Source organism: Chlorocebus sabaeus, chromosome 9, assembly GCF_047675955.1.
Source record: "Chlorocebus sabaeus isolate Y175 chromosome 9, mChlSab1.0.hap1, whole genome shotgun sequence".
Classification (NCBI taxonomy): Eukaryota; Metazoa; Chordata; class Mammalia; order Primates; family Cercopithecidae; genus Chlorocebus; species Chlorocebus sabaeus.
This window is the reverse complement of record NC_132912.1, coordinates 25,920,584-25,946,000: the sequence shown is the minus strand read 5'-3', so window position 1 is coordinate 25,946,000 and position 25,417 is coordinate 25,920,584. Positions and strand designations below refer to the sequence as shown.

The following is a 25,417-nucleotide window of genomic DNA, read 5'->3' as shown; positions in this document are numbered from 1 at the left end:
AATTTTGTCTCTTTCCACAGAGTAGCCAGGATGATGTCAACATAGAAATCAGATCATCTGATTTTCCTGCTAAAAATCCCTCAAAATCCACATTCTTTACCAAGTTCTCCAGACCCTGAATGATCTGGCCATTTCTGACTTTCCTGTGTTCTCACTACTGTCAGTGACTCCTGCCTCAATTGCCTTCTGATGGGACTTAGAACATTGTTAAACCCTTTTCTGTCCCAGGACCTGCTGTTGTCTTTGCCTAGATGCTTTCCCTCAGCCTCTATCAGACTGGTTTGACCTTCTCTCATACATAGTCACACATCAGCAGGACCATACACAGTTACTACACCTGTAAATGCAATATCCCTGATTTTAATTTATTCTATAGATAATTCTCCTGGGATGATCATGGAAATAATGAAACAAAGCCCTCCTGGTTCAAAGAAACCTACAAAAAAACTAAATTTGCCATGTAAAACACCAGTCTGACTCACCAAACAAGTTTCAGGTGTCTCCTTTCTTACAGCACACTAAAATACAGGAATTGGTCTAGCTTAACTGGTCACAGAAATCTGGTCTAGCTTAATTACAGACCAGATGAACCGGACACACATTCTTTCCAGCTTTCCAACAACAGTAAAGTATAGTTTAAAACAGACCTTGTCCAGTTATATGTATGCTCTGTTTTGAATGAGCCATAACCAATGTTTTGTTCCCTTCAATTTGCTTTAAAATGTTTTGCAGAGAGGAAAATACAAAATCTACTTATATACTTTTGTACATGTATTCAGTTCTCCACCATTCATTTTCTCCCTTGATAATTATGGGGATTAAAGTACTTGCTTAAAATAAATGCTAGAACCAAAAGAAAGGCTATAATTTCCTTAAAAAAAATCTCCATCTTTAAAAGGTGAGCCCCTCAAAAACTTTAAGTCACCAGATGATTATTTTAAGTTTTAGTATAAATGTATAAGTCAATGTCCACAGCTGTAAAATGGGATAATAATGCATGTCTGAACAAATTATCAGAGTTGATATAAGTATCACCTGAGTTTTATGAGTAACTGCTTTGTAAGTTGCAATATAGGATTATTCTCCTTTTCAAAGGATGACAGTTAAGTTACTGTGTGAGCCACACAATGAACTGTTCAAGTTAGTAACGGATATTTCCAGAGTCAGAAGTCACAAACTCAAATGTCTGCGGGGGTGACGGAGGTGAAATACATGAGTGAAGCAGGTCTTGATGAAAAAAAGGCAGAGGATGACAGCAACGTGGCAAAGTGGAGAATGTATACTCCACCCAAAGTGGGCAACTCTTCCTGGCTTCTGCCATGAGCAGTTGCAAGAGCTGTCTTGCCTGGTCCTCCATTTTTTCAGGAGAAGCCAGGACTCCAGGAACTTACACAAAATTAACTAATTTGAAAATAATGGTAAGTAAATCAATTATTTTAAAGTACTGAGCTGACCCAAAGAAACACTTTTGAAGGCCAAATTCAGGTTTGAAACTATCAGCATACTACTTTTATATGAGGTTCTGCATTTTTTAATCAAGAAATGACCTATAAATATAAACATATCCATATTGTCTAATCACCCTCAGATATCAGGGAAAATGGATATTAACAGTGACTAGTTTTCTTTTTTTTAACTGCTTACCATATTCCAGGTACCTACTGTGCTTAAAGTTTTACATGCAGTATGTCATTTAATTCTCAGGAGAAGCCCCTTAGAAAAGCATTACTGTAACCCATATTTTCAGAAAAGAAAACTGAAGATTAGAAAGTTTTTAAGGTCATAATGTTTAAGTTCATGGTAGAAATTAAGTGTCCAATGACAGATGATTTTAGTTCAAAAGAGTAATGCTTCCCAACTTGAGGTTCCTAACTCCCTATGTGTCACCAAAGTAGTAAGCGATCATCTGTGAATCAATTTGAAAGCTTATCGAAATCTTCTATTTACCCTCTGATGAATAACTGAGTTTGTTTCCTATTACTAGAGGAAGGGAGTTTGTTTGTTAGGTACAATCATTCAAATTATCAATTCCCAGACAAAACTAATGAAAGGATCCTTGTCTGTAAAAAGAAAAAGAAAACGAAGTTGGAAATAACACTGCAGAAATTATTTACATAATAAACATTTTACAAACTTTGTATGATTTATATAAAAGAACTATACATTCTAAAGGGCATTTCAGCCTCCAAATATTTATCAAAACCACCTGTAGCAAATAATGGACCTTCAAATATTTTGGATTTGACAGAGAAAATTATTTTTCAAAGAATAAATGCAAAAAAAATTAGCGTGTAAAGATGCAGTCGAAAAAGGACAAAATGATGCTATCAAATTATCTGACATGACCAAATTGTAATATATGTATATATACACACATACACTAAGTTGATATTAAAGATTACCAAATTCAATCTTTTAGTTTGCATTTTCGTCCCCAGAGAATAATTTTAAAGGACTAAGACAAATGAATGTAATTTTTCACATGCTAGACATCCCATCAATATATTCATAAAGCCCATGTTATCTTTGAAAGCTTATGCATCCGTAAATTTTCCCATTTTAAAATAATTATCTTTTATAATGTAATAAAAATCAATAAGGCAAGAATAACATGCACCCCCATTTATCTGTCAAAACTTGGCACTTAGGTTCTGGCAAATCCAGAACACTTCTCAATTTTATCACCTACCGTTAGCAAAGCTTTAAAATAACGCATAATAATGCTCAGACGCCAAGACTTTGAATACTGTGTCCAGGCTGCACTGGGGCCCTGGGCCTGTAACCCAAAACAAAAAGATCATGGCTTTATGGGAGTAAAAATTCAGGATCTGGGAGAAATAACCAGAAGTTGAACTTAGAAACTTCTAGGTAGAAGGGCAAGACAAATAGTTTATTCCTCAGTAACTAAGTTTTTGCACTTCTACACAATGAACAAGGAATTCAGAGCCCCTCATTTCATGTGCTGGCATTAAACAACTCTCCGGCTACCAGATCCTTGTGAATTATAAAAATGCTTAAGAGACCTTAAGTGCACCTGTACAATTAGTTAATTCACCAAGAAAACTAGAAACAACCAGAAAATCCATGAAGATTCTTTGAGTTTTCAAAAACGCTTAGTGTATAGGGTTCAGTGGCATTACAACAGTTATTTCAAGTCTTATGGCCAATTTCCATTCTAACGATAATAATGAAAATTTTTTCTGGAAGGGGGATAGGAGCAAGGTGCGAATTAGCAACTACTTGGAGAACAGAATAGAGCTGTTGGTGAGCAGAGTTGAAAGGACATCCTTCTTCTGGTAGGTTTCTCTATTTCTCAATAATGATCATACTTTTCTTGTCTGCTTTTTCTCCTTAAAAGGAAAACTCCTTTACAGACGCATTTGGGGTTGCAGGGACCCCAGGTCCACCCACCTGCTTGTTCCGAGAAATCACCTAGAACGCAGTTCCCTCAGGGACGGGCCACCCAGCGCCACCTGTGGGCGGCGCCGCCAAGCCCGAGAGCGCCACAGGTCTCCGAGGCGACCCCGCCAGACCCGGCGCCTCCTCCCTCCAGTCTCCCTGAAGTCCCCCTCAGTTCTCGCCCCTCGTTACTCTTCGAGGTTCTCCCCTTACGTTTCTTTCCCAAGTTCACACCTCAAGATCTTCCTTCACCCCTCACTCTACCCTTCCCGTTCCCTCCTCCTGTTACCCCGTCACGTTCACCCCTCCTGTTCCCTCCTCAAGTTCATTCCTCACGTTCCCCCCTCACTATCCCCTCGCGTTCCCTCCTCGGGTTCACCCACAAGATCTTCCCTCAAGTCCACCCCTCACGTTCACCCTTCCCGTTCCCTCCTCCTGGCTCCCCCTCGAGTTCACCCCCCGCCCCCGTTTCTCTCCTTCTCCCCTCGAGCTCTCCCATCCAGTTCAAGCCTCACGTTCCCCTTCTCTGTTTCCCGCTCCACTTTTCCCCTCGAGTCCCTTCTCTCACCCCAGACCCCGACACACACACAGGTCCTCCGGGTCTGACCTGGGTGAGCGGGCGGTGGCGGCGGCCTCGCGCTCAGGGAGCCCCGGGCCGGCCCCTCAAGCCCCGGGGTCCAGGAAAGCGGGGCCGCCTCCAGCGCCGCGCTAACCCAGCAACCCGCCGCCGCCCCACGCCAGTCCCCGGCGCTGCCCCGACCCGTACCTGGGCAGAAAGCCGCGCGCCTCCTTACTTCTTTCTCCGGGCGCTGGCTACGGGCGCTCCCTCGAGGGGCGGGCAGGGGCAGCCGAGCCGGGGAGGAACTGGGCCGCCTGCAGGGGGCGGGCCGAAGGTCGGCGGGAGGATCTGACCCGGACCTGCCGGACCGAGGGCGCTTCTTATCCCGGCTCGCGGGGAATATTTTTCCTCTCGCCGCGCTCTCCACCACCCGCAGGTGGAGGCCGCGCCATCCGCGCCATCCAGATCCTCAGAGGGCCCTTGGCTGGCTGCCGAGGGGCTTCCCGGGACTCCGGCCGCGCCTCCTTGGCCCAGAGCCCGGCGAGAAGGGAGTGGGGCCCCCGAATCCAGGAGCCCTCACGGACTGGCCCAGTGCCTGGAGCGAATTCTGCTGCCGGCCCCTTGTGGTATCTTCCTCCCAGGAACTTCCCCACACTGCGAGGGGCCCGGACCCGGAGAAGGTAATGAGTTTCAGGTCCAAGAGGGATAGTGGCTAATGAGATCGCTCCTAGGGTCCAGTTCCCTTTTGCAGACTGATAAGGAGGTTAGGGCTGGGGCTGAAGTCAAAGGCAGGAACTTCTGCCCTCAGAAGGTAGCCCGTTAGTCACCAACCCTCTACCTGGTCCTTTGCAATCCTTTCCAGACCATCTGTGGTCTCCTGTCACACAGGGCTCACTTGGGGGGACCCTGATGTCCAGATTCTCTTGAACAGTCTCTAGGGACATTTTGAGTATTGCTATACCTTCATCCATTCAACAGGTGAGAACTACAACCAAAACATCCTTTGATTCTGTTAATTATCTCAATGGGTCTGTCTTTCATGTTATCTAAATGAGAATTATAGAAGAGACCAAAAAGAGGTCATCTAATCCTAATCAATGCGTATCTTAAGAAAAAAATGTGATTTAAAAAATCTATTTCAAAAGGTCATTCAGTATATTCAAGACCCTTCCTCTTAAAGTAGCTTTAAAATTTAGAAGTTGGGCGGGGCGCGGTGGCTCACGCCTGTAATCCCAGCACTTTGGGAGGCGGAGGCGGGCGGATCACGAGGTCAAGAGATCGAGACCATCCTGGCTAACACAGTAAAACCCCGTCTCTACTAAAAAATACAAAAAATTCGCTGGGCATGGTGGCAGGCCCCTGTAGTCCCAGCTACTTGGCAGGCTGAGGCAGGAGAATGGCGTGAACCCGGGAGGCAGAGCTTGCAGTGAGCCGAGATTACACCACTGCACTCTAGTCTGGGCGACAGAGCGAGACTCCATCTCAAAAAAGAAATTTAGAAATTGAACAGTGGATTTTTAATAGGGATGATATTGAATCAATAGCCTAACATATATGAACAGCTTCAAATTTTCAAGAAGTTATTTCATCAGAAAACGGATCACAGCACATATATTATTCAACATAATTAGGGCCATTTGGACATACCTGGGAGATTTTAAGAATTAAACAGAGCAACTGAGTGCTTACATACACAATAAAGTCACAATCACAACAGAGATAAACAATACCCAATTAAAATACAATAGAAAAATAGATCCCGTTCACAACAGAAACATGAAAGAACACGAAATAACTAAGAATGATAAAAAATGAGAAATATAGGAGAAAAGTGGGAAAATTTTTAAAATGCAGGATTCTTGAGAGACTACTTATAATTGGAAAGACACAGGAATCCTAAGTGAGAAGACAAGATGTTAAACACATAATTACTACCTCCCAAATTAAGAGACAAATATATTCTAGAATTCATATGAAAACTACAGAAGCTAGAAGAGCTAAGTCCAGTGGCTCTCAGAGTGTGGTCTAGGGGAAATTTGTTGGGGGTCGGGGGCGGTCTCTGAAACCATTTCAGGAGGTTCACAGGATCAAAATTGCTTTAATAATAGCAATAAGACTTTTTTCCACTCCTTTTTATCTACCATTTTTAAAATGAATTTATGATGAAGTTTTCTAGTGGCTCTATTATATGTGATATCACACAGATTGAATGCAGAAACTGATAACGTCTTCTATTATGCCAGACATTAAAGAAATGTGCAAGAATATAAAATAATGCCACTCTTACCATTAAACTTTTTTGGTTTTTGGAAAATACAGGTATTTTTCATTTAAAAATATGCTATTCATGTTAACATGTAATGAGCTTACTAGTGAAATATATTTTTGAAATTTCTCAGTTTTAATTGCTATAACATAAAAGTTCTTTGGAGTCCTCAAAACTTTTTGAGAGTGTAAATAAAGGAGGGTTTTAAGACCAAAACATTGAAAACCTTTTTTTTTTTTTTCTTTGAGATGGAGTCTCACTCTGTTGCCAGTCTGGAGTGCAGTAGCATGGGCCCAGGTTCAATTAATTCTCCTGCCTCAGCCTCCCGAGTAGCTGGGACTACAGGCGCCCAACACCATGGCCTTCTAATTTTTGTATTTTTAGTAGAGACAGGGTTTTACCATGTTGGGCAAGATGGTCTCCATCTCCTGATCTTGGGATCCACCCACCTTGGCCTCCCAAAGTGCTGGGATTACCTGCGTGAGCCACTGCCTCCGGCCCCAAGAACCTTTTGATAGATAAGACAATGGAAAAAGAAACATGTAATTATGCTATAATAATGAAAAGAATGACATTAACACGGAATAGAATAGTGTGTCCAATCCAACCAACCTAAGACCATCAAGGACAAAACCTACAGTCCCACAAAGTCAAGTTCACTGACCCAGTGTTACAGTGGAGATAACTACACACTAGAGGAACCATGAAGTGGAGTTTTGATAGGCTCAAAGCAAAGCAGAGCTGGGAGTAAGGGATCAACATGAGGTTTGGGCTGTGACCAAGGGTTCTGTTTCCTTGGATAAATGTGGAATGCTGTCTTAGGGAACTCCTTATCTGAAGCTCTGTACTTGAGTTGTAAATCGGGGCCATATCTCTGTTGTCAAAGTGAGTTAGATCCTACAAGCAATTTTGGGAGATTTCATTCTTAGTGACATAATTTCAAAAATCAAATTTTCTGGTAGTCTATGAGCATAGGAAGCAAGATTTTCCAATGAGTTAGAAAGAAGTAGTCACTCAAAAAAGGGGACTGTTGTTGACATTTCACAGCATAGCCTGCCCTTGGAAGAAGCATGGTGTCCTGTTCATCTTACACCTGGCAATATCAACTTTTTTCTTCCTTATGCTGCTCAGGCTGGTCTCAAACTCCTGGGTGCAAGAGATCCTCCCATCTCAATCTCCTGAGTAGCTGGGACTACAGGTGCATGCCACAGTCCAGCCTCATTCCAGTTTTAACCCACCCATCTAGTTCTTGGCAAAAAGCCTCGGAGAAAGCAGAACTGGGCCAAGCAAGGTGGCTCATGCCTGTAATCCCAGCTACTCAGGAGGCTGGGGAGGTGGAGCAATCTCAGTGAGCGGAGACAAAGCGAGACTCCATCTCAAAAAAAAAAAAAAAAAAAAAAAAAAGAGAGAGAGAGAGAGACAGAGACAAACAGAGAGAGAGAGAGAGAGAGAGAGAGAGAGAGAGAGAGAGAGAGAGAGAAATGAATGCACTTGCCAGGAGCAAACTTCCACCTTGTAGGCTAATGGCATCTCATCAGTGAGCCTAGCACAAGTGACCCAGTAATCTGGAAGACCAATTAATGGAAGAAAGATTGCTCATTCCTGCTTTCTGAGCTTCAGAAACCCTACCTTGTGATATTTGTGCATGAATTGCAGCCCAATCAAATTAGTTCTCAAATTTAGCCTTATCTGTCTATTCTGCTGATATTGCCTTAATTTAGCCCTTCACCATCCTAGAGTATTCCAGATGTTTCCTGATTTTTCTACTGCTTTGCCCTCTCTACTTTATAATAAGTCAAATCATTGCATGTATTACTCACACCCCTTGTAGGAAGACTCCATGCATTTATAATTACGCCTGGGTGGTGACCCTCTCAGGCAAGAAAACAAAGTAAATCGCCTGTAGGTCTAAAAGTTCTCTCTTTTAAAAGTGCAAACTTTCTTTTAGTGCATTATTTAATTGTGTATGCACAATGTCCCTCTTTCATGGAAATACCTGTAAGGTGGGTGTCTCTATTTACTAATAAGGAAGCTGAAGTGAGGAATCAATGATTTCTCAAAGGCCACTATCTTAGTAATCACCTCTTTATCACAATAAATTCCAAAAGTTACCACCTGTGTAAATGCTCAAATTAGAGTTTGATTCTCACAGAGCTGTCAAGGATGAAAACATGATGCTTCAAATGTTCTAAACACCCTTGAACTCGCTTCCCAGTGATGGGCCAAGAATGGGCTTCAGCCTTCCTGTGTCCTAGGGACTTTCTTAGGACCTTTCTTTCTTCTCTGTATCCACACTGAATTCCCACTCCCTTTTATGCTTACTGAACCACTATCATCTTAGTTGTGATATACTTGACTGTTCTTTTCATAGGAAAATGCATTTGCCAGAGTTAGCATGATGGATATAGTAGACCACTTTTAAGGAATCCATCCCTCCATTTCTTATTCATTACTCAATTAATATTTACTGGGTGCTTCTAGGTGCTGCGACTGTTCTAGGCATTGAATTTGAAACCCGTCTTTGCCATATATAACTATAAAATGTTTGGAAAATTGCTTTCTGTATGTGCTGATACTCTAAGATGGAAGATTACCAATATAAGTGACATTCAGTTAAAACTTACACATTCTTTCACTACTAAACTTATCTAAATCATCTGATCATCTACATTATTAACTTTTTAGAACACATGGCTCTGATATTTTCTTGATTATTATTTTGGGCACTTTTGGCTGGTTGTGCCTTCATTGTCAGTTTTGCAGCTATGAGGACCTTGAAATATCCACATATCCATACTACTCATTCAAGTACATCAAAATGATCATCTTATATCTATTCAGGCAGGAGTTCAAGATTTGACTCACATAGTTGTTAGTAAAATATTCCACATTTTAAGATCTTATCGGTGGCCTCTACTTGATGTTTCTCTATTAATTTTGAACTTTTGTCATTGTTTTGCCATTATGTTACTGTGTGGGAGGGAGGAAGTGTATAATTTCACATATAATTTAACTGAAATGTGCACTTTTGTAAAGTGCATGCCAACTGTTTCATACATCACCTACTGCATAGACTTTATTTTCCTACTGATCTGTACATTTCAGGCAGTGCTAAAATGAATAGAATGGAAGAATAGGTCTCATTTGCTGTATAGTTAATTTTTTTTTTTTTTTTTTTTTTTTGCTATTTATTTCTTACCTGGACCTAAACTCGTTTATTATCAGATATTTCCATTGAATCTCATGACTGACACAATAACATTTCAAATAATTGTTATTAGAATGTAAATATTTGGTTTGGATTCTTCACTGGAAATAAAGCTGCAGATTAAAAGTAGTTTCATTCTGAAAGGTGTGTTTTCCAAGAAAACTTAATGAAGACCATAAATAAGATGAGTTTATAATCCACACATTTTGGGGATAGAGAGAATGGACAAGTATTGAGAAAACAAAGTAGGGTGTAAAGCCTCTTTAAGGCCAGGAGTTGCGTCTCAAGCTGATAATCCCAGCAATTTGGGAGGCTGAGACAGGCAGATTACTTGAGCTCAGAAGTTCGAGACCAGCCTGGGCAACATGGCAAAACCCCATCTCTAGCAAAAAATACAAAAATTTATCCAGGCACGGTGGTGCATGCCCGTAGTCCCAGCTACTCAGGAGGCTGAGTTGGGAGGATGGCTTGAGCCTGGGAGATGAAGGTTGCAGTGAGCCAAGATCACGCAACTGCACTCCAGTCTTGGTGACAGAGTGAGACCCCATCTGAATTAAAAAAAAAAACCTCCTTAAAAAGTAAAGTGGATGTGTGCCATGGCTCAGGCCAGCAGGCTGCAGGGCCACCTTTGGAAGGCCAGAGCAGGAAGATCCCTTGAGGCCAGGAGTTTGAGACCAGCCTGGGCGACATAGCAAGACCTCATCTCTACAATAAAAAATTTTAAAAATAAAGATAAAAAGAAGTAAAGGAAGGTATTTGATATATTTTCTTCAAAATATTTACAGCTAGCATGGTTTTTTAAAAATTTCATATTACTGTAAGTTTTTCTTATTTTCGTTTGTTTTTAAGCCCTCTGTATCACAGCAGTACTGGTAGTCTATGTTTATACTCCTCCATTTTCCTTTGTGGAGTATATTGGATTGGAGGCTAGGGGAATCATGGGAATGAAAGGTTATTTGAACATCATTTACTCCGACTCCCTGTTTTATGGAGTAGGACATTTGGGGTTAATTCACCTGCCTGATGTCATATGTCAAGGTCGTGGCACAGCCAAGATCTCAAAGAGAGCCCTGGTTTTTCTTTGTGCACATGCTCTTGCCCAGACATTCCACTCACATTCTGATCAATATCAGGGTAGTTGGACTTGGGCTACTGGAAACTCAGTTGGGAAGGTACCTGTGATGGTCCTACAAAGAGATACAATTCGCTACAGTCTCTATTGTTAAGCTTATACTCATGGACCACAACTCACTTTCTGCAGGGAACAAAGACATCCTTATACCAATGGTGTAGAATCTTGCTTGGAAAGGATCAGCACCTAGAAAAGAAATTAAGAAAATAAGTTATTTCTTATTTCATTCGTTCAAAAATATGACTCAAGAGCTTCTTGTATGCCAGGTGTTCTAAGTGTAGGGAATATGACAACCCAAGAAATTGTAAAAAATCTCTGCCTTTAGGCAAATTGTGTTCTAGTCATGGAGACAAAATAAATCAGCAAATAAGTAAAATATACTGCATTTTATTTTAATTAAATTAATTAATTTATTTTTTGTGACGGAGTCTTGCTCTGTCACCCAGGTTGGAGTGCAGTGGCACAATCTCGGCTCACTACAACCTCCACCTCCTGGGTTTAAGTGATTCTCCTGCCTCAGCCTCCCGAGTAGCTGGGACTACAGGTGCACGCCACCACGCTCAGCTAATTTTTTTTTTTTTGTATTTTTAGTAGAGATGGGGTTTCACCATGTTGGCCAGGCTGGTCTCTAACTCCTGACCTCAAGTGATCCTCCTTCCTTGGCCTTTCAAAGTGCTGGGATTGCAGGCGTGAGCCACCACACCTGGCAAATATACTGTATTTTAGATGTTGATAAATGTGAAAATAAATAGAGCAGGGAAAGGGGATAAATAGTGTGTGAAAGGGTGGAGACTGCAATTTTCAGCAGGATGGGAGGGCAGGGTCCACCAAGAAGGTGACAGTTGGGCCGTAGAGGAATGTGAGTGTGGGGCGAGGCTGGGGGATGGAGCCTGTGGAGCACAGAGGCTCCTTTGAAACCACGGAGGGAGGGGCAGAGTGTCATGGAGGAGGAATGTCTCCTCTGAAGCACCCTGATCTCCAGGGATCCCTTCCTTACTCCCTCTTTGCTCCAGCCAGTGGAAGTATGACTGGTGTGAGAGTTTACCTTCTGACCAGAGCTGTCTCAAGAATTTAGGAATTTAAAATGTTGCAAGCGCTTGTAATAAGTGGAAGAGGAGTAGAAGGAAGGAATTAAGAGCTGGAAGCTCCCTCATGGGGATTCTGAGCTTGTATAACATAATTAACATTGTTCCCCTTGATGGCCCCCTCTCCACTTCATCCCTTTGTGACACCCTCAGCCTGTTGATGACATTTGCTCTGAAGACTACCTCTGTTCCTAAACTGTGATTCCTAGTGTTTACTTCTTGAGTTCCACAAATCAAAGTCTCTCTTTGATGTTCATTTTAACCAGTTTTCATTCATATACACGTAGACATGATGTTGGTGGAGAAGAGAAGCCAAACAGTTTTATTTCCTCTGGTGGCTGACTAGAATGACTCCCTCCCAGTCTGAAGGGTTCCAGAAGTCATTTGGGAATTCGCTCTGTAGCAGAGCCGTTTTTCCTGTAGTTGCTTGAGAAGGAAGAGAGAACATCAGTCAACCCCTGGTTTCTGCTCTGATGCAAGAGTAACCTTGAGGATATTCTTAATTTATCAGCATCATGTAGAATGTCACCATTCAGTGATTGAATTGCGAATTTAATTAAGTAGTGATTTGGGTGTTCCTAGGTAGATATATTCACAGTATGGTACAGTTGGAAAGAGGACAGAGGTAAAAACAACTTTGGAGGGAAGTGACTTGAAAATGCAGAGCAAAATTCTTGTTTTCCATTAGTTACCAGGTATTTTATAAACCTTATACATGACTTTTGTATGTACAGAACCAACGAAGCATCCATTAACTTTGAATGATCAGATGCTAGCGTGTGAGGAATTTTCAGGCCAAAATGCACCGGGTTATTGTCTCCTATTGACAGTGTGATATTACAGATAACCTCTAGGAGATCCTGAACATATTCAGGCAAAACCAGGCAAACAAACATTCAGGATGTTACCAGTGTGGAAAACCCCTAGGAGGTAAGTATGGCGGGGAATCAGTTTGAAAAAGAGGGTAAATCGAATGAAACTACTTTAGTTACAAAAGTGCTGCAAATGTATGAGAGTACTTCAGAACTACTCTCTACGCTACAAAAGCCAACGAGTGTAGTTGCGCAGTTCCTTTTATGTCATTACACTTCAATAGAGTTTATTTAGTTTTGTTTCTTTTTCACCTATGAAATGTGTATTAGTCAGGATTCTCCAGAGAAACAGAACCAACAGAATATATGTAGATATATAAAAAGAGATTTGTTATAAGGAATTAGATCATGCAATTTTGGAGGCTGAGAAGTCTCCCCATCTGCTGTGGAGAAGTGGTGGTATAGTTTCAGTCTAAGCCCAAAGGCCTGAGAACCAGGAGAGCCCATGGTGTGAGTCCTGACTTCTGAGACCCAAGAACCAAGAGCTATGATGTCTGATGTCCCAGGGCAAGAGAACATGCATGTCTCAGATCAACATGAGAGAGATCATTCACCTTTCCTCTGTCTCTTTGTTCTTTGTAGACCTTCAATAGACTGGATAGTGCCCACTCACATTGGTGAGGGCAGTCTCTTTATTCAGTCTACTGATTCTAAAGTTCATTTCTTCCAGAGACATTCTCACAAACACACCCAGGAATAATGTTTTACCAGCTACCTGGGTATCCGTTTAGCCCAGTCAAATTGGCACATGAAACTAACCACCACAAAACTCAACTCTTATTTTAAGATAGCAGTTTTAAAAAATTTTACTATACACATTTAATTACATTTATTTTCAGTTTACCTCTCAGTTGTACTACTTACTAGCTATGTTACAATGAGTACAACATTTAATGTTTCTGCACCTTGATTTAGTTCTCTAGAAAATGGTGAGTACTAATACTGTCTACATCACAGAATTATTTTGAGGAGTAAATAAAATTAACATTATAAGGGCTCAGGACATTACATGGCATATAATACATAATTATTATATATTAGCTATAATTATTACTGTTGTGTCATCATTATTATAATTACCATCATTTTCTCACAGAAGGATTTCAGGACTATTATTACAAAACTCTTTCCCTTGTGTTTCCAATATACCAACTATTTCAATCAAGAAAATTAATAACCTATGGAAAGAGAGTGGCCTTTGTCATCACCACAATTCATTCTATTAAATGTATTCAAAGTAATGGCAAAAACCACAATTACTTTTGCACCAGCATAAAATCACTAGGTGCATGAATTTTGCATAATTCTTTTAATTTCTTGGAACCTTGATGTTTCTCATTTTTTCAGCAAGGTAGATATTATTAATCCCTTCAACGAGATGTGACGAACAAAGTTCAGAAAAGTTAAGCACGGTAAACAATATCACATTTAAGGGCTTGGCACTTCATTGACTCTATAAATAGTAGCTGCTACTTTGAGCTGTTATTCCCTTTCATGAATATCCTCATACTAAAACTATGGGCTTCTTCCAACAGAGACAGCCAAAATTAAGACTGATGGAGAAATTTTCCCCAGCAATACCACTTAAAAAATATATATATTTTAACTTTAATTACCTGGTATTAAGTTTCTGCAGGAATACAAATAAAATTGCAAGTATGGCTTCTGAGAACCTACTGTTTTTTGTTAACCATGTTCTTTCCTTGAATGAAGATTCTGAATTATATAAATGAATCCTTGTCTTCCTGACGCAGATGATTAAATGTAGCAAAATAGCTACACACAGCAACTGCCTGGCTCCTTTTCAACAGGAATACACCTAGGGGTCTGGTTCTGTCACTGGGGAGTGCCACAGACTCAAGTTCTACCAGACAAGGACAGAACATTGTCACTGAGGAACTTGGGTTGAGCCAGCTCTATCACATTTCCTATGACTGATCTCATCAACACTGAAAGGCAGGCTGGTACCCCTGAAGAACAGCCCCAGATTTCAAACCTGATCCATCGCTTCCAATGAGGAATCATAGGAGCAACTAAAGGTGGATCATATAATAACTGAAAAAAATCTATTTGACAAAATAATTGCATTTTCCCTTGTCAATTCATTACTGCTAAAAAGTCCTTCTTTGACAAAAACTTCCATAATACTGCACATTGGGGGCAGGAGGAGGAAGAAGAGGAGAAAAGGAGGGAAAAAACCAGTGGAGAAAATAATTACTGCATATCTCACTCCAAAGCAAACTTCCTTCAACACCAAAGGAAGGATATCAAGGAATTACATAAAGGTCATTTAATGACCATGAAATAGAATTTTTAGAGCAGCATGGTTCAGAGTGAACTTGTGGTTAGCAGTACAATTAGCCTTCCCTATGATTGCAATAGTTAATTAATAGGTCAAGAGTTCTGAACATGTGCCTTCGTGGAAGAATTTTGTTCCCTTTGATTTAAGCAAATAGCAATAAAACTCCCAATTTGCCTTCTTTTTGAGGGTTCATGGGGCTGAAACGAAGGCATAGCTTTGTCTTCCCCATTGCAAACTAACTTCTGATTTCAAAATTTTGCAAAAGTCTTTGCCATGTAATGAATTCATTTGATGCTGAAGCATCCAGTGATGCGATGATGCAAGTTATCTTGGTGGCATTAAATTATACATTCACCTAAAGCTGAGGTAAAGTAATCCCACAGAGTTTGTTAAAATATTTACATTGCCAATTAGTGTAATGGGGGCACTAGATTCTGTACAAGATAGCTTTGAAAAGCAGGAAAACTTAAGTAAGTGTAAAAAAAAAAAAAGAACAAAATACACCTTTGTAAAGAAGTTAGCAAATGTTTTCAGAGTCACCAACTCATTTCTTTTTCAGCCAAACCCACCAGGAATTTACACCTTTGAGCATTTGGTCTATGATGCTTATAAACAAATGCAGGGACATCTTTCAGGCAAAGCAAATCATAGCAAATAATTTTAGCTTCTTGTTACACGGGCTTTTGCCATTGTTGGTACTAGGCAGAGTCCAGATTGGATGGGTGATATGGGAGGATAAACATTGAGGATGATTGCCTCCTGTGGTGCCAAAGAGAAGCTGAGGCTGAAATGTACATCTATATGCTGCAAGGTTGCCATGTCCTCATCATCTTCAAGAAAAAGAGTGGAACTACCCTCGTCCCTTCCATATGCATTTGCCCTTCTGAAATTTTTTTTATTGTGACAGCCAAGATACAATTAATTGTCATTTCAATCAGTTTATCTGAAAAAAGAAGCATATTGAACACTAACCCTGTACCATATGTCTACTAGGCCCTTTGCATACATCATTTAACTTAATCCTCACAAGAACCCTACTGGAGGCTGGGTGCAGTGGTTCATTCATACCTGTAATGCCAGCACTTTGGGAGGCTGAGATAGGAAAATCATTTGAGGTCAGGAGTTTGAGACCAGCCTTGGCAACATAGAGAACATAGGTCCTATCTTTACAGAAACAAACAAACAAAATTTAGTAGGGTGTGGTGGCACACACCTATAGTCCCAGCTCGTTAGGAGGCTGAGGCAGGAGGATCAATTGAGCCCAGGAATTTGAGGCTGCAGTGAGCTAAGGATTGTGCCACTACACTCCAACCTGGACAACACAGCGAGACCCAGTCTTAAACAAAAACAAAAAAGCCTACTAGAAAAAAATTTGCATTTCCATTTTACAGATGACTGGAGTAAGGCTAAGAGGGGTTAAGTAACTAACTCAAGGTAGCACTGTTTATAAGAGGTGGAACCAAGCAGTGAGAAGCAATTTTTGTGCAGTTATACTTTATAGAGCATGGGATGTATAGAAGACTTGCCTTATTATAAAAGTTGCCTGAAATAATACATTCTATTCACATGACTTTGGTGTTTAGATACTTTGTTTACAGACAGATAAGAAATGGAGTAAATTGATGTGCCAGATTGGTTGATTGTCTTTTAAAGATGTGGTAAAATACGTATAACATAAAATTTACCATCTCAACTATTTGTAAGTTTACAGTTTAGTGTTATTAAGTGCATTCATATTGCGCTACCATCACCGCCATCCATCCACAGAACTCTTTTGCAAAACTGAAACTCTGTACTCATTAAACACTAACTCCCATTCCATTCTACCCTCAAGCCCCTGGCAACCACCATTCTACATTCTGGCTCTATGAATTTGACTGCTCTAACCTTATATTAGTGGAATCACACTGTATATATATATTTTTTGGACTGGCTTATTTCATTTAACATAATATCCTCAAGGTTCATCAGTGTTGTAGCATTTGTCAGAATTTCCCTCCTTTTTAAGGCTGAATAATATTCCATTTTAGGTATGCATTCAAATACAGACTCACATTTTGTGTATGTATTCATTTGTCAGTGGACACACGGGTTGCTTTCTTTCGCCGTTCGGCTATTGTGATCAATGCTGCTGTGAGCCTGGGTGTACCAATATCTCTTCGAGTCCCTGTTTTCAGTCGTTTTTGATATATTCCCAGGAGTGGAATTGCTGGAGCAAATGGTAATTCTATTTTAATATTCTGAGGAACCACCATAATATTTTCCATAGTGGCTGCATCACTTTACATTCCCACCAATAGTGCACAAGTGTTCCAGTTGCTCTACATTCTCACCAACACGTGTTATTTTTTGATTTACATTTTGTTTGCTTGTTTTTATAGTAGCCATCCTAAGGATGTGGCGTTGGTTGTCTTTTTTTTTTTTTTTTTAACGGAGTCTCACTCTGTTGCCCAGGCTGGAGTGTAGTGGCGTGATCTTGGCTCACTGCAATCTCTGCCTCCCGGGTTCAAGCGATTCTCCTACCTCAGCCTCCTGAGTAGCTGGGACTATGGGTATGTGCCACCATGCCTGGCTAATTTTTTGTGTTTTTAGTAGAGAAGGGGTTTCACTGTGTTATTCAGGATGGCCTTGATCTCCTGACCTCGTAATCCGCCCATCTCGGCCTCCCAAAGTGCTGGGATTTACAGGCATGAGCCACCGCGCCCGGCCAGTTGTCTTTCAATGCACAGGGTTGCTTCTGCATGAAAAGGTAGGAAACTTTGTAGATATCCAAAAATATCTTCCCGTTTACTTATCACTGAACCCGAAAATTCTCTGCAACATGTGAGTCATTAAAGGCCCTCCAGAGAATGCAGATTAATTATTAATTATTCATAGCATTTGTATTATTCTTTTCATGTATGTTTAATCCTTACAACGTCTCTTTGAGGTCAATATTATTATCCCCATGTTAGACATAAGGAAACTGATGTCTGTCTTATTCATGAACTAGAAGATTCAAACCTAGATCCCCTGGCTCTAAATTCTGGATTGTTCCATACCTAGGGGATGAAGGCAGTTGGGAAGGGTGTTAAAAGAAGAAGCTATTATCACTGGTAAAAGTTATTGGATTGTGGGTAGTTGGAGTTTGAGGTTACAGTGAGCTGTGATAGCTATGGTAGTGCCACTGCGCTCTAGCCTGGGTGAAAGAGTGAGACCCTGTCTCTAAAAATAAAACATAAAATGATTGTATTGACAGCAGACAGCGGACCCTGGGGGAATGGGAGGCATGATTATTGCTAATTGAAAACTTTTCCAAACACCTCGCCCTGATGACTTGCAATACAATCACATTGGTAATTTTTGTCCGTCTCTACAAAGACTGAATGAAAAAAAGACAAAGAAAAAAGTGAAGACTTTAGTAATATTTGACATTCTAATAGTGTGATTTTAAAAAATACCTTCAAAGCCAGTATTTTGAGATTTGCTAGCCAGGAAGAAATGAAATGACCAGAAATTATCACCCCAGTCATTTGTTTATTATCTGATCAATTAATAGTAACAGAACTTAAATATTGACAACCATTTGGTAATCCAACAATTCTGTTAATAAAATAATTTGGAAGAATGGAATAGTCATATGTTAAAGAATTCAGAAATGAGACTAAATTAGAAACATGAATAAATACAAAAATATAAGAAAGAGTATGGAAATAAGCTTTAGAATGATCTAATACAACCAGACATCTCTAATAAAATTTTCTTCATGTACCTTACCCATTTCAAAACATTTCTTAGTTGATGTGGTAGAAGTTCAAGTGGTGACTGTGATTCATACATTCAACATGACTTCTAAATAAAAGTTTAAAACCAAATAAACTAGCAAGATCATACTCTATCTGTAGGGTAGGGAAAGCACATTAGCCATTATAGTTTGTTATAAAAAATATTGTGAATTAGGTATTACACAATATCAAGAATGGAGCCTAATTTAAAAGTCTTTGAATTAGGTCAGGTGCAGTAGCTCACGCCTGTAATCCTAGCACTTTGGGCGGCCAAGGCGTGCGGATCATCTGAGGTCAGGAGTTTGAGACCAACCTGGCCAACATGGTGAAACCCCATCTCTACTAAAAATAAAAAAAAAAATTAGCCAGGCATGGTGGTACATGAGTGTATCCCAGCTACTCAGGAGACTGAGGCAGGAGAATCACTTGAACCTAGGAAGCAAAGGTTGCAGTGAGCCAAGATCACACCACTGCACTGCAGCCTGGGCAACAGAGAGACTCTGTCGCAAAATAAATAAATGAATGAATGAATGAATAAATAAATAAATAAATAAATAAATAAATAAATAAATAAATGTCTTCAAATTAAAAAGAGATAGTATTGCTTTTGATGAATGCGATATGGAAGATTATTTCCATGGTTCATTATACTCACCTGGAGAAGTGCCTAAGCAAATGTTACCTGACTCTGGCTCATAGAGGGAAATCCAATTCCAGGACAGTCCTGGAAATTCAGATACAAACTCTTATCACCCCCACCAAGGGATTGGCTTTGGTTTATGGTGACTCTGGAGAGTCTGACAACTCTAAAAATGATCCTTCCTTGATCACACAGATCCTAAAAGGACCAAATTTGATTAAAGTGCTTCTGAAATGCAGGTCCCGAAAAGCCTCAGAATACAAGAACAGGAATGTTTTCTCACTGTTCTCACTAAATAGTTCTAAAATTATACATACATACATACACAGAAATATAGGCAATCCAGAAGATTTTATTTATAAAATGAATTTCATTGTGTGTGTGTGTATATATATATGTATATATATATATAGAGAGAGGTATATATAGGTGTATCTATATACGTATACTGAGATGATTCCTATTTCACTCAAGGTCACACATATTTTTATAACAAATGAGTGATCAAGGAGAAAGATTAGCCAAGGAAGACTTTCAAACAGTCTGATGATAAAGGAAAGAAGTGAGGCCAGGTGTGGTGGCTCACGCTTGTAATCCCAGCACTTTGGAAGGCCTAGGTGGGTGGATTACCTGAGGCAAGGAGTTCAATACCAGCCTGCCCAACATGGGGAAACCCTGTCTCTACTAAAAAATACAAAAATTAGCTGGGTGTGGTGGCACGCACCTGTAATCCCAGCTACTTGGGAGACTGAGGCAGGAAGAATGGTTTGAACCGAGGATGCGGAGGTTGCAGTGAGCCAAGATTGTGCCACTGCACTCCAGCCTGGGCAACAGAGGGAGACTCTGTCTCAGAAAAGAAAAAGAAAAAATGGTGAGAGGTAGCAACAAAGTGAGAGGTAGCAACATCGCAAAGGCTTTTTTATGGGGTTTGTAGATATCAGCAAGAGAAAGGAGTCTAGAAGAGAAGCAACTGCAGATCAAGCACCGATCTATCTTTGAAAAACATAGTGTATATTAAGCACACATATTATACCCTGTGCTACTACTTTTTCAAGTTTTTTAGAACAACACATGAGGCACGTGAACTTTCTTACTTTCTTCTCTGGTACCTTTCAAACAGCTCTAATCCCATTGAATTAGAATTTTACTTTTGTTTGTGTGTCTCCTCAAAGGTAGAGCCCATCATTTATTCATTTTTGTGTCCTTGGTGCTTTAATACAGGATAGAAGTTCTGATTGGTGAATGAATAAGTGACTGGATAAAGAGAAAGGCAGAAGAGGAAGAAGCAATGGAGCGAATCCAGGGGAAGGCAAATGGGGCAAACTCATGAACACATGGGCGCTGGAAAGGTAGTATTCATCTTCAGTGAAACATACATAAGATCTAGAGAGTAAATATATGGGAAAACTTTGAATTGGGGAGATGAACATAAAGTGAAGGCAGGCCAGTGCAGCATAGTGCCATTCAGTATGGTAAGTAGGTACACATTGAGAGAGTGTGTATATGTGCACAGATGTGGCCAGGACCAGGGTCTCCTGGCAAAGAGGAGTTTGTAACAAGGGAAGAGTAAAAACAATGTGGGTGCCCATGAAGAAAGTGTGATGGGTGGTAACTGGAGTAAGCTCAATCACTGGGGCTCAAATTTTTTCTCCTACTGTAATTGGCAGTTCAAGAATGGGAATAGGAATGCCATAATGAGGGTATTATACATGGTTAGAAATTAGCAAAGTGAAAAGTGCAGATGCCAAGGAAGGGAACAAGTGGAGGTTGGAGATGAGTGTACTGGGGAATGGCAGGCTGTGGAGTCCAGTCTGTGGAGATGGGGGGCCCAAAAATCAACCAATGCAAACCCAGATTTCCCTCCATCCATTCTAATTTGGTTCTTTCGTGAGTGTGTGTGATTGGCCAATGCTAGAAACTCTGAGGTGTGTGCTCTTTCCTAAAAGCAGCCAGATCCTCTTTCATATCCTAGCTGACTAATTTCCAGATGGTGTTTTATCCTAGGGAGTCAGAATTCATTGCAGAAACTGCTGTCCTTAACCCAAACCACAGGCTACGCAGAGGCAGAACAAATCTAAAAGTAGGAGGGATGCTGACTCCCAGGGTATGTGTGTGGCCAAGCACTATCCCTTCTTCAAATCACTGCCATCTGGCTCTCAAGATTGATCTGTGGTCCTCAGGTTTCCTTAGGAACAGGAAAAACCAACAGCGAGGAAATTTCTGATCTCCCCTCTGGAGTGAAGTACACAGAAAAACATAGAAAATATGAAGTTCAACTAAATCCATTCAGTGAAAACTATTATAGTTCCCACTAGAGACTGTGAACTGCCCGCTTGCAATACCAATACATCCACGGAGAAGGTACTGCAGATCATGACCAGCCACCATGAATGACTCACATATATTGACATTAATATGCAATATATACTTGTCTTGTAAAAGTTAAAGAAAAAGAGAGAAACACAGAAAACAGCTCAACAGTCAAAGACAGGTTTATTTTGGAGAATAAACCTGAGGGGCTTCTGGCCAGTTTCAGTTAGGTACATTGTCTCTCACAGACTAAGAGTAGTTAAGGGTTTTAGGGTGAGAGAGCTCATCACAGACTTGGAATGTTTCTGTGTGGAGGAGAAATTTATTGTAGGGTTGGAATGTCTGATAGGAGGGGAGGTTATCTTGGGGCTGACATCTCTCTGGCCAGAAGGGAGGTTATCTCGGGGCTGGTATGTCTCTGGTCTGGGAGGGGTTTATCTTACGGTTGGAATGTTTCTGGTTGGAGATGTCATTTTTGGTTTATGGTCATGTTGACCTTAACCATTAGGTTGATGCCCTTTGGATTTAGGTGGTTTTTTGATCAAGGGGAACTTTAAAATGGTGGTGCTTGTCCAAGATGGCGATGCTCCTGCTCTGTCATGTCTGAGGTGACATATTATTTCTTCCACTTCTGTGATTAAGAACTGTCTTCCAGGTTCTTAAACACTTTGTATATTTAATATCTGACATCTGAGTCTTTCTGGAAGTAAATGTAAGAAACTACTGCACTTGACACTTTGTTCCAGGATACTATAGTCTATTTTTTTCAAAACTATTTTTCTTTTCTTTGTTTTTTTTTTTCAAGACAGTGTCTTACTCTGTTGCCTAGACTGGAGGGCAGTAGCAGGATCATAGCTCACTGCAGACTCAACCACTGCAGACTCGACCTCACTGCAGACTTGACTCAGCTCAAGTGATTCTCCCACCTCAGCCTCCCTAGTAACTGGGACTACAGAGGCATGCAAAACCATTTTTGTGATGGCAGTTGCCTGACTCCAAGGTACTTGAAACCACTGCTAGCAATGCATGAGCAACTGAGCAAAGCAAAATGCATCTGATCAGAGACATTTTCCATTAGCAATTCACCTTGCACGACTCTCAATGTCTCATTTTCTTTTCCCCTTTCTTTAGGTTTTATTCATATTTTTCTTTAAAATGTTTTGGCACCTTAGTAACCCCATAATTGTTCTCAGTCAGCATATATTTATTTATCTCTTATTAATAGCACTCATATGTCTTCAGCACTGTGTTAGGTTCTGTGATGAACAGAAAAGAAGTAGATAAAATGGCTCTTGCCTTCAAGTAGTTAATATTTATCTGTTATATTTTGAAGAGCATGATAGAAAAACTTAATAACTGCCATTTGCAGTGATTTAGAGTTAAGTGCTTTCTTGTGCATTTTTTTTCCTTCTAACAGTCTTATGGGGAGCTCTTGATAGAACCAAGGTTCAAATGCAGTTGTTTGGATTCTAAATCCTTTAATCTTTTTAGTACACCACAGATAAATTGGGAAAAAACTCATGCAATTTCCAGACTCAAGTTTCACTTTGGATTTAGCACTTATTGTTGATCACGGGTACACAAATTCAGTTTCTTTGTTTGAAAAATGAAAAGAGTAAGTCCAGTCCTAACATTTTCTTCTTGCAGGAGATTTGTGAAGACCCAATAAAAGAGCATTTATAAAACCATTCTGAAGGTCACAATATAAATAGGAAACATCATTATATACCATGGTTTTCTTATTTTATATAGAGGGGACACTGAATATTTCTTTACATACCAAGAAATAAAATGGAAACTTGTCAGATACTCTCCCCGAGAGACTTCTGCATCATTTCCTTGTTTTTTGTTTCTGGAATAGAAGGGCACAACATTTTCTTCTCCAAGACCTCATACTTCTACCAGAAATAGGAGACTTGCTTGGTGGCAGGTATGGTTGCTTCCTGCTAATGTGCCACTAGCACAAAACACATTGCATAACAGATACGTGCACATCCCTGACATACAGGGTCAAGGAATATTCAGGAAGAAAAGTATATTTAAGTGCTCCATTCTCATTATTGAGTGAAGAATAGACTTTTAGCTCAATTCTTAATTTTTTTGAGTGACAAGTTTTTAAGTCACACACTTACCAAATTGAAAGGAAGGGGGAGTTATTTTTAAACTACAGCAGTAAGATATTCTGAAGCCACTGATGGGCTCTGTAATTCTTACAAAATATTTCACTTAAAACATTTTCTTTTCAAAAACAGATTTTCTGAAAATACAATTACCCATAAGTACAGGAATGCATCAGTATATTGTGCTTTGCTTTTCTGTACTTTGCAGAGGTTGCATTTATTACAAATTGAAGGTTTGTGGCAACCCAGTGTCAAGCAATCTTTTGGCACCGTATTTTCAACAGCATGTGCTCACATCTTGTCTCTGTGTCATATTTTGGTAATTCTCACGATACTTCAGCTATTTCATTATTATTATGCCTTTTACGATAATCTATAATCAGTTTCCTTTGATGTTACTATCGTAGTTGTTTTGGGGTTTGCCCATATAAGACAGCAAACTTAATCAATAAATGTTGTGTGTGTTCTGACTGCTCCACCAACCAGCTGTTCCCCCATCTTTCTCCCTCCTATTTTCTGAGACAAACCACTAGCAGTTTGCTGCTTATGTCTGCTCCCTGTGCCTGGGGTTGAGCCATCTACAGAGAGGACTGGAGCAGGAATTTGTAAGCAATTATAATCTAAGCCCAGTTAGCTATAAAATAAATTTATTTGCATTATTTTACTTTATTTTATTTATATATGTATATCATTTTACTTTATATATACATATATTACATATTTACACATATTATTTATATATTTACATATATGTGTATGTAAAGTAAAATAATACACATATATTACATATATTACATATTTACACATACAGTATACATATACATATATGTATCTATAGTAAAGTAATATACATATACAAATATGTAAATGTATATGTAAATAAATGTATGTACATGTATTTATACATATATGTATATGTGCGTGTGTGTGTATATTGTGTGTGTACATATATGTATATACACATAATATATTACATATATACACACATATATATATTGTTCAGGCTGGTCTCAAACTCCTAGGCTAAAGCAATCTTTCCACCTCAACTTCCCAAAGTGCTGGGATTACACGTATGAGTCACTGTGACTGAATTTTCTTTTTATATAAAGCCCCAATTACAGTTTTATTTGTTTATCAGCTAGCAGCTTGTTTTTGTCATTCACCATAAAGTTTTGCTCCTAATTTTAAGTGAAATAAACCTGACAGTCTTTGTTATGTACCAATTATCCTCCATTAGGGTCTTTCATTACCATGTGCCAAGCAGCATCCTAGGTATTTTACATGAATAGACATCTCAAAATAATATTTAAAGCTCAGAGAGATTATGCAATTTGCAGAGAGTCGAGCACAGATTCAAACCCAGGACTTGTTTAACCATTGTACCAGGCCTCCTCTCAATGTTATGGGTAATAGACTATTGCCCCCTTATATGCTGCCTTCTACAGCCTCTGCTGTTTAAATACATTGACATCCTACTATAACTTTAGTTTTTGTTGTGAAAAGAAGATTGTGCTACCTGTTTTTGGAAACATGCCGCCAGTGTTTGGAATATTGGGAAACTTTGCTACATTACCAGACTTAAATTCCTTTGATACCCAGGAAGATTTGCTTTTACAAAGCTTCCAGTATCAGCCTCTGTCATGCATCAAAGATTCAGTATGACCTTTGACATCTAGCTTGTAGATTGGACATCTAGCTTGGAACTGGGCTGGCAATCCACTTCAAAGCTTGGTTCGGCAGCCTTCCCAGAAACAGGAAAT

At 39.8% G+C, this 25,417-nt stretch overlaps 1 protein-coding gene and 1 long non-coding RNA gene across 8 annotated transcripts in view; one reads left to right on the top strand and one right to left on the bottom strand.

Moving 5' to 3' along the window:
• Nucleotides 1-4,396, bottom strand: part of MYO3A (myosin IIIA) — a 261,924-nt gene extending 257,528 nt beyond the window's left edge. For 6 of the 7 annotated variants that reach the window (XM_008002560.3, XM_008002567.3, XM_073018805.1 and 3 more), the window contains exons 1-2: nt 4,166-4,396; nt 2,690-2,776 (exon numbers count right to left, since the gene is read on the bottom strand). The gene's annotated coding sequence lies outside the window, so the exon portion shown is untranslated. The remainder of the gene's footprint in view (nt 1-2,689; nt 2,777-4,165) is intronic. The other variant, XM_008002561.3, reaches the window with a different exon arrangement.
• Nucleotides 4,397-4,542: 146 nt separating this feature from the next.
• The window catches only part of LOC140712367 (uncharacterized), a 50,180-nt gene continuing 29,305 nt past the window's right edge, over nt 4,543-25,417 (top strand). Inside the window, exon 1 of the long non-coding RNA XR_012093901.1 lies at nt 4,543-4,638. This is a non-coding gene — a long non-coding RNA (uncharacterized lncRNA). The remainder of the gene's footprint in view (nt 4,639-25,417) is intronic.